At 37.1% G+C, this 7,767-nt stretch overlaps 1 pseudogene; it reads right to left on the reverse strand.

Annotated features, from left to right (window-relative positions):
- Window positions 1-652: 652 nt before the first annotated feature.
- LOC140517487 (ragulator complex protein LAMTOR5 pseudogene) lies at window positions 653-5,076 on the reverse strand (annotated as a pseudogene).
- Between the last annotated feature and the right edge of the window lie 2,691 nt (window positions 5,077-7,767).

Raw genomic sequence — 7,767 nt, forward strand, 5'->3', positions numbered from 1 at the left:
TCATTTTTTTTTTTTTTGCAAACGGGCATTTAATGTAAATTAAATGTCTTAATGTAAAATTACAATTTCTTCCTTACACTGGTAAGAGCTGCTCTCAATGTAGAGCAACAAGCATTACATTTCACTTGTATGAGATCTAGTATGTTTGCCTGCTTATTTACGTGGTTATGCATTAAGTACCATATAACTTAGAGAGGACACATTCCTTACTTTCAGAAAGTTGATATTTTAACAGAAAACTAAACATAAAAAGTATTTTCCTCCCACCTCTCCCATTTTCCCATTTTTTCCTATGCTGAGTGTCCTTTGCTAGTGAAATTAAGGTCAATTAGCCATCATACCCTCACCATTGCACACCACTCTTACAAAGAAGGCAGGGGCTTTAGGAAATTTTGGAAAGGTATGTAGTTGGGATCTTATGCCTTTTAAAAGTTAGAAAACTTTGATCCTATATTGCATAGGCTGTGTGACAGACATTTTATATAATTTAGGAAAAGCTCAGTGCTTTTCTCCAGCTATATTTATTGAACATACCCAAAGTCCAGCAATACAGAGCACCTTGATTTTGACTGTGCCTTAAAACCTTATTACCCTTTCTCACCAAGTGCTTACCAAAGGCAACTTCAAAATAATAAACAGGAAAGACGTAAATATTACATTTAATGGCTGGCCTAAGTACTGCCACTTAAAAGTGGAGCAGGATAAGAGAAAGAAGATGGAAAGATTGGTTTGAGCTCTAGAATTGTTTGGAGACGAGGTCTGAGAGGTCGAGATGCCATTTTGTGCACGGCCACAGTGATGCCATCATGTTTCTGGATCATTATATTCCCATCGTCTGATTCTAGACAGACCACAGGAATATCTGTTCGGGTCAGAAGTTAGATTTGCTGCTTATTGGGCTAGGAAAGAGCTGTCCTGGCAAGTTTATCTGACAGGGTGCCATGGCAGCTCAGGTTCAGTCCCTGTGAGTCCACGCACAGGATACTGACGATGGATGGTTCTTCATCATGTCCTCAAGGTGCTGCTCCAGGGTCGCCTCCCTCTCAGGTTGTGACAGCAGATTTAGTCCAGGCCACTCCCAGGGCCAGGCCTCATTTTTTTTTTATCCCTAAAATCTTTCCCTCTACCAAGCTTTCTTATTTTAATCAAGGCCTCCCCTGTCCTTGCAGTCTCTCAAATTTACAACCTTGTTGTTCCATTTGACTTGTCATTCTCCACATTCCTAATTTATTATCAAATTTTGTGTTTTCTACCTCACAACATATCTTCCTCTCTTCTTACATAATCACTATTCTAGTTCAGTCCCTTATAACATCCCACCTGGAGTATTGCAATGGCTTCCTAATTGGTTTCTCTACCTCCAATCTCTCCCTTCTCCAATACATCCTTCATATAATAATATTAAAATGACTTTCCTAAAGCCCACATGTGACTATGTCACTTCTCTATTTAATAATCTACAATGGCTTCCTATTTATCTCAAATACAAACTCTTCTATTCGAGCTTTGAAGAGTTTTACTACCAGATCCCAATGTACCTTTCCAGTGTTGGTATACATCACTTCCCTTCCCTCACTCTTTAGTCCAGCCAAAATGTCTTTTTAGCTGTTCCTCACACAAGACGCACTTCTCCCATTTCCATGCTTTTGTACTGGCCATCCTGAATTTTAAAAATTGATATTAAAATTGATGTTCTGGAAAACAATAGAACAACCAAAATGTTTACAGCAATGTGGAAAGAGTTTTCGTGTATGTGTGTGTGTATGTGTGTGTGTGTGTGTGTGTGTGTGTGTGTGTGTGTGCATGCAAAGCACAGATTAATTCTGCCATGGGGTCTAAGTTGTAAAGAAGCCAAAAGCAAAAGGCATTAATAATTAAGACAATAATCTCACATTTTATTGGTTTTTACATTTTATAAAGCACTTTCCTCACAATAATCCTATGAAGGAGATGGAAGAGCTGTTATCACCCTAATTTTACAGATGAGGAAACAGGAATTTTCAGTTTTACCTGGACACACAAAGAGTAATTGTCAATAATTTTATCTGGGAATGCTAAAGACTAAGTAGAAACTGTTTGTTACTGTATGTAGTAATAACATGCTCCATAATGTCTAACACATTGAGAAAAACAGAAGTAAGTTCTGTAATGCATCACCAGGCAATATATATCCAATATCTACCTAATATCATTAATGGATCAGTAAAGGTTAAGAAGGTAATCTCTTTAATAAACCATTTGATATTATTTTATGTATTGCATATAGATAAATAAGCCTTTGACTAGATAGAATTACCTCTCACAGAAACATGGCTTTGCTCTATTTCATGGATATGCTATATTAGGTGAAAAAGTACAGATGGGTTAGTGCAAATCTGTCACCAGTACTGGAAAACAACTCTGAATAGCTGTTCTGTTGACAATATACTCATGATAGAGTTATACATATAAGCAGCCAGCAGCACTTTTTTCTAATTGGTTGTCTTTGAAGAGTAAATTAGTCTATACACTGACTCAAGCAAATCATCTTTCAATGGTCAGTCTATGGATTATTTATCTGTAGTGTGTGCAGCTGTTGATGTTACAGGCAGCATTTGAATGTGAGTCAAAGACCAGCACTCTATCATCTATGTCTCAAGTGAATGCTACCAAATACTCAGATTAATGCCTTTTAATGTCTTTCTTGCTACCTTATAAGTAATTTGGTCATGGAGAGAGAGAGGAAAGAGATCTAATACCTGGTACTGGTACTGCTGAAGAAAGACATTTTGCCCAAGTGAGTATCTAATCCTAGTTTCTATCTTGGGGCCTGACTTTTGGAGTTGGTAGGCATCTCAAATTTTTACTGGATGCAGAAGATGCAGATTAGGTAAGGGATTAACCTAGAATAATATCTTGGAATGAGTTGTCTAGGATGCATCGATTGTTATACATATTAGAAAGACTTGCAACCCACTAGACATAAAGAATCATCCATGTAGTTTACCCCAAACCCTTTGCCCTTTCCAGGTTCTCTCTAATTCAGTCATTTGGTTCCTTGTAGAATATTTCTTTGTACAGTGGGGGTTATTTTTAATAATTTCTATTTACATATAAGCTTTGGATAAGAGATGGGCCTATGATTTTATTGGTACAGGGAACTCTCAGATGTGTGCAGGTTGGCACCTTCTCTGCAATTTATAGTCTGAGAGAGTTGCTTAGGGCACGGAGAGTTTAAGCGATTGACTGAAAAGGTGATACAATTAAAATCAAGCAAGACTGGAAGCCAAGACTTCCTTATTCCAGTCTTGTTCTAATGATGCATTATCTTGTGGATGATCTCTTAAAATAGATGCCAGCGCAGTGTGAGCTCCAAGAGGTTCTTACAAAGATGAAAAAGCTCTGAGGATGTGTCTAGTTGCAGGTTCACCACCCCTGGGAGTTCAAAGACCAGTCTGGCAAAGCGTGGAAAGGCTTGTCACCAGGCTGGCAACAAACTTTTCAACCTGAGCACCTTTCAAAGACTGTATGCCAAGTCATTGAGAGATTGTAGTCTATATGGGTGAGAAGAAATTCTCACACTAGTGAAATCATAGGTATTGGAAATGTGTCTGTAAATATTAAGGCCTAAGAAAGATAATTTGCTTTTTCAGATCCCTATAATTACTCTTTTCCTCTCACTAATATATTGTAATAGAATTTATTTTTAAAACTTTTAAAAGAGAGTATTTTAAATTTATCAATACTAAGGAGTGAAGTAAAACTTTATTTTCTCCTTTAGATGGGAGACAATGGACATACGATACTATTCTGCTAAAGAGAAAAATATAACCAGGATATAAAGTTTAAATTGTGTTAAAATGGGATGTGTCACTGTGTGGGTGTTATTTTTAGCACTAGTAGGTTTTTTTTCCCAGGGACCTATAATCTCATTGGTGTAGGGAGTTACTGGTAAAGCTTCTCCTACCAATATAAGCCAGCACTTTTTTGTCAGTTTAGTGCCTTTAAGAGTCTGTGGGGGAGGGCAGGAGAGGGCTAGGACTGAGAAATTAAGTGACTTATTATCAGCGATACCGCAATAATATTTTAGAGGTAATACTTGAACTCAGCTCCTCTTGACTCCAAGGTCAGCTTTCTGCCCACTATTAGATTTCATTGGTGTATGAAATTATCTGAAGTCTTTACAGTTTTTTTATTATATTTTCTGCATTTCTGCAAATTCTATTTTGTTTTATTTTCACTCCAGTATTCATTCTCTCCTTCTTACCCCTCCCTCCCGGAACTGAGAAAGCAAGAAAAACAAAACTCCTGTTTAAAAAAAAAAACAAACCACGAAAACACATTCCCACTTTGGCTATACTCCAAAATTTTTTAAATTCAATTTTATTTCATTTCATTTTTCTGATTTTCTGTCAAAAAGGATTAAAGCAACTCAAAAACTTCTGAGTTACATGGGAAGGTAGTGATTTCCTAGTGCCCCTCTTTGGTTAGGTATAAGATGTTTTAAATATTTTTTTTCCCATTTCAGTCATATGTTATATAGATCAGGAAGATCCTCTCAACTGAGAAGGAAGCACAAGAGGAGCTCTCTCTTCCCCTGTTTATTTCTGAGCAGGCTACCACAACATATGTTCCCAATGATCTTAAGCACTTTAGTCCAGATGTGAACTATACTTAACACTCCTACAAAAGAACTTCACAAGTTCTCACCAAAAAAAACAAAACAGAAAACCAAGATCAGGGAGAGAGAGCAACAGGAAATGGATTTTTAAAACATTTGGAATGAAAGGAATGAAAAGTCATTGTGTTTTCAGACTGGGAGGAGGGGAGCTTCAAGCTAACAGAGGCATCAGAGGAACATTTGTTGGTGTTTTGAAATTTTTCTTAAAAACATTTGATATCCGACTCCTTTCTGGTGACAAAAGCACAATCAGTCAGTATGGTCGCAGTCCTACCTATAAGCAATACTGCTTAGAAAACCCTTCTCATTTATTTGACACAGAACAAATGACTCAGTCCAGTGCCATCAAGCACCCAACTACGCACCCAACCCTCCTTTTCTCTCCATATCTCGCCAAGTTCTCTAAGGATGTACATTCCGTAACGATGGCATAAGCTTATACTTAGTCTTTTACAAAACTTGTTTTGAGGCGTGTCCAGTTCCCTGTTACAGTAAGTGGCTTGTTTAATCCATTTTTACTAGGAATCTATCAACTTCTTAAACGTTGGGAAATCTGTAATGAAGTTTTCTTGTGTTGAAGTGGCATTTTTCCTGACAAGATTTTGTTATTGGTTAACTATGGTAAGTACTCTTCTCAAAACACAGTATAGAGAATTAGATTTATATTCTCAGAAACTTGTCTCTGATTTAGATACATAGATGCACAGAGCAACATCCAGAAATAAATCTCCAGCAAATTAAATAATCTAGTCTTGATCTCAGTAAATGCTTTCTGCTATGCTGTGTGTGTTTTCCATGTTCTTTTGCAAAGTCTCCCTTTTCTTTGATTCTTTCAAGGTACGGAGCTTCTGTGGTTGCTCACAAGCCAGTTTCTTAGCAGGGTTCATGTGCAGATATCCCTAAAAGAAGAAAACTACAAAACACCCACCATTCATTTCTTCCAAAAGGGATTAATTTATCTGCCCCACTCTTTTTTTCATTTTGAATATCATTGGTTTCTGAGGCACTGGAGTGAACTAGTCAAATTTCATTCAAAGTCATTCAATCAACACTCGTTTATAAAACACCTCCTATGAGATAGACACGATGCTAGGTGCTGCAGACATGACTGAAATTCTCTCAAGAAGCTTACCTTCTATTAGAAGAGACAACACCTACATATGCAGTTCTAATATGAGGAGCTGCTGCTGGCCTCAAGGGATGAGGAACTAGATGAGAGATATACTCTATCTAAGGAACCCTTCTCTGTGGTCTGACTAGGCTCAGTTCTAGGGAGTCTTGCATCTGAGGAGATGGGTTACAAAATTTCATTTTCTCACACCACATGGCTTCTTAAATCCCCATCCTCTTAAGTTTTTTGCTCATATCTAAGTTTCTTAGTACAATATGAATTATGTATGGGTCAGGTATTTATTTCCTATGTTGAAAAGAGGTGTTAAAATACAAAAGACTCTTATTTTGCCTGGACCCATACCTCTCCACCACTTCTAGTCTGCTGCATGCTACGTCCCTTAGCATAGTGCCTAACACATAGTAGGCATTATATAAATTCGAGCTATAATTATTATTATTAGGAGACTAATAATAATGCTTCTCTATTGCAAGGAGTAATGTCATACTTCTTAGGAATATTCACTAAAGTGAAGTATCTATAGAACCTAAATATTTGCAAATTCAACAAATTGCTTCCCCCACTTTGAAAAAGAATACCATGTATTTACTTTAAATATATTTTTGTAGAGGCTAAGGGACTCGTCCAAAGTCACACAGCTAATAAATGTCTGAGGGCAGATTTAAACTCAGGCTTTCGTTTTCCAGTAGCAGCTAGGAGGCTCAGGGAGAGAGAGTGCCAGGCTTGGAGTCAGGAAAACTCATTTTCCTGAGTTCAAATTGGCCTCAGACACTTACTAGCTGTGTGACTCTGGACAACTCACTTAACCCTGTTTGCCTCAGTTTCCTTATCTGTAAAATGAGCTGGAGAAGGAAATGGCAAATCGCGCCAGTGTCTTTGCCAAGAAAATAGGGTAATGAAAAGCTGAACATGACTGAACAACAACAGCTTTTGTTTTCCAGGACAGTCATTCTATCCACTGCACCACTTAGACTATGGGTATGAAATCATACATGCATGTTATTTTTCCTGGTCAATTTTGCTTGACTATTTTATTTTATTACAAGGGAAGTTTCCTTAATGTGAGTGACTAATATAAAAAGAGAAACAAAAACAGTTAGGACATTTAAATGAGTAACATTTTAAAAGGTGGGCTCAGATTCAGTCCAGCTCAGGTTCTGTCTAGTTGAGATTCTATCCGGCCCACTTGTTAATAGAAGTGTTATAAATGCTTAGGCTCCTTAAGAGTCAACCCAGCATGGCGAATCTTTAATAAACTTTGTTTTCCTTTGGCTTTAAAAAAATTTTAAAGGTATATGTGAGTAAATATTTGAAAAGTTCATTTTAAACATAATTAGGAGCAAATAAGAGGAGAATGAGAAAGAAGACAGGCTATTTAAAGGAATCTTTTATAAAAGGAACAAAACTTTGCACATATATGATTAATCACTAATATATCTTTTATGAAAAATATATATTTTCAAATACTTGGATTGGCTTAACATGAATGAGAACGTAGCATTTAGAGCTAAAAGGGAACTTGGAGATCTTTTAGATCAATTCCTCTTATCCATGAAGAAACCGAGGAAAGGAGAGTGAGTGACTTGCCCAGAGTCACACAGTTCAGTGACTCGCCCATCCTCACTACTAGTACTAAAATCAGCAAGGTGGCATAGCAGATAGACCACTAGACCTGGGTAATAAAGACCCAAGTTCATATCCTGCCTCAGATACTTATTAGCTGTGTGTCTCTGGGCAACTCACTTAAACTTTGTTTGCCTCAATTTCCCCAACTGTAAAAATGAGGATAGTAAATGCACTTACCTCACAGGGTTTTTGTAAGGATAAAAAAAGATAAAATATTTTTAAAGGACTTTACAAATGTTAAAGTGTTTTATAAACGTTGGCTATGATGATGATGATGACGATGATATGATTCAAACCCAGACCCTGGGACTCTACATTCAGGGCTTTTCCTATTACTTTCTGGGCATGT

The sequence above is a fragment of the Notamacropus eugenii genome, chromosome 1 (assembly GCF_028372415.1).
Source record: "Notamacropus eugenii isolate mMacEug1 chromosome 1, mMacEug1.pri_v2, whole genome shotgun sequence".
Classification (NCBI taxonomy): Eukaryota; Metazoa; Chordata; class Mammalia; order Diprotodontia; family Macropodidae; genus Notamacropus; species Notamacropus eugenii.